This window comes from Galeopterus variegatus, unplaced genomic scaffold (assembly GCF_000696425.1).
Source record: "Galeopterus variegatus unplaced genomic scaffold, G_variegatus-3.0.2 Scaffold4615, whole genome shotgun sequence".
In the NCBI taxonomy this organism is placed as follows: Eukaryota; Metazoa; Chordata; class Mammalia; order Dermoptera; family Cynocephalidae; genus Galeopterus; species Galeopterus variegatus.
In genome coordinates, this window is record NW_007730726.1 from 249,634 (window position 1) to 252,095 (window position 2,462).

The window sequence follows — 2,462 nt, forward strand, 5'->3', positions numbered from 1 at the left end:
CAAGAGCCCTCTTTTTATGTCCATCAAAGGCTAGACTACCACGGATGGGCTTGGTGGCTAGGTGTCCACAGCCTTTTAATGTACAACAGGACCTCTGGGCACTGGCTGGATTGGTCCTTAGACTGCTTCTGACCATCAGTCATCTCAGGTCACCCTGGGCTCTTACCCATCGTGACTGTCCACTGCTTCAGTGGGAATGACTGATTATGTCCTCCCAGGAGTGAGCACAAAGACCCAGCCTCTGGGTGATGAATGAGCAAAGTCTATTAAGGGGAACCTTCTTCAAAGGGGAGGCCATGGGGAAGCATGAGTAAAGCAGAGAGGCCTCTCGGTGACAAAGAGGGAAGCTGGGAGGAAAGCAAGACAGACTGTTAACAGAGAGGAGATAAGCTTGCAGACTATTGAATAGAGGGTTGGTGGGGACATCGTGCCACTGTTTAGATACTACAGTAGTGTGGCTCAAGGAGCAAGGAGAGAAAATCAACATGTGGGATGATGTCAGTGAACTCATCATCCATACATGGACATGAGCTCTAAGGGCTGACCATAAATGAATTGGGAGTAATTGTCCTCATGAGAGGGCAACGGCTGTAAGGAATTATGAAGTTCTGAAAAATCATGGCTGTCTTAGTGTTTGAGCAGCTATAACAAATACCTTAGACCGGGTGGTTTATAAACAACAGATATTTATTTCTCATGACTCTGGAGACTGGGAAGTCCAAGATCAAGGTGTGGCAGATTCGGTGTCTGGTGAAGACTGGCTTCCTGGTTCATAGATGGTACTTTTTCAATGCATCCTCACAAGGTGAAAGGGTAATGGAGCTCTCTGGGACCTCTTTTATAAGGATGCTAATCTCATTCATGAGGGATCAGCCCTCATGATAATCACCTCCCAAAGGCCCCACCTCCTCATACAGTAACCTTGGGGATTAAGGTTTAACAGATGAATTTTGGGGAAACCAAACCTTCAGACCATAGTGATGGCCCAGGTAGTCAATTAGATTATGTCTGGTGGTGTGCTGGCAAACCAGCTTTTGAGAAGAGGGGCAGGAGTGTAAAGAAGCCCTTGTTTATAGTGTTTGCTAATTTCTGTGGTGTATATATTCCCAACCATGGCCAATTTCAAGTTACTCAGGTTGTAGCAGAGAATCCTGAGCAATACCAACGCCATCTTGGGTAGGTGCTCCATTCTCATTGTCAGACTACCCCCCTCTGTGTGAAAAACCATTGATCTTCTCATAGAAACAAAGACCATTGCATAGAAACAGGAACCNGAATCCTGAGCAATACCAACGCCATCTTGGATAGGTGCTCCATTCTCATTGTCAGACTACCCCCTTCTGTGTGAAAAACCATTGATCTTCTCATAGAAACAAAGACCATTGCATAGAAACAGGAACCATACACAGTGAACTGTTACGTAGGAACAAGAACCATACACAATGAAAATTTTTATGCTTGATTACTTTAACTGCTCACTTTTGGCTTCTATAACCTAGATACCTAGCTTGCTTTGTGCACCTGGACAAACCTGTGTGCCAATGGGATGTGATTTTTGCCTTTATAAACTCCAGCAGATCAAGGCAATTTGCTGCTCTTCCAAGATACCTAGGGGAGGCAGTCACCGGCCGGCCAATAAAGACTCCTTTAAAATTCTCAATTAAATGTTTGGTTCCTTTCCTGGGTGACAACCTCACAACAAGGTGGCCTCACTTAATGAGGAGCTGGGAAGGGATGCACTTTCAACTCTCACAAGCCAACTTGAGCCAGTGCCAGCACATCACTGGGTGCATGCCTGTTGCAGTCCATGATAGCTGTTGGTGTTTTCCATTTCTTTTTTTTCATTGAAACATAATTGATTATACATATTTGTGGGGTAGAGAATTGAATATCAATACCTGTGTGCAATGTGTGATTATCAAATCATGATAATTAGCATGTTCATTTTAACAAAATGTAATCATTCCTTGTGCCGATTAACCAATTTCTTGCTAACCCCTTCCCCCTCCCACTTTCCTACCTCTAGTTACCACAGTTCTGTTCTCTGCTTCTGAAAGTTCAATGTATTATTGTGGTCTTTTCTTTTCTTTCTTTCCTTCTTTCCTTCATTCCTTTCCTTCTTTTCTTCTTTCCTTCTTTCTTTCCTCCCTCCCTTCCTCCCTCCCTCCCTTCCTCCCTCCCTCCCTTCCTTCCTTCCTTCCTTTTGTCCTCCTTCCTTCCTTCCTTCCCTCCCACGTATGAGTGAGGACATGTGATATTTCTCTCTCTTTCTGTGCTTCTCTTGTTTCACGTAACATAATTTTCTCCAAGCTCATTCATGTTGCTGCGAATGGCAGGATTTCATTCTTTTCCATGGCCAAGTAGCCATACATGGACATTTAGGTTGGTTCCATAGCTTGGCTATTGTAAATAGAAGTGCAATGAGCATGGGAGTGAGGGTATCCCTTCACATGATGATTTCC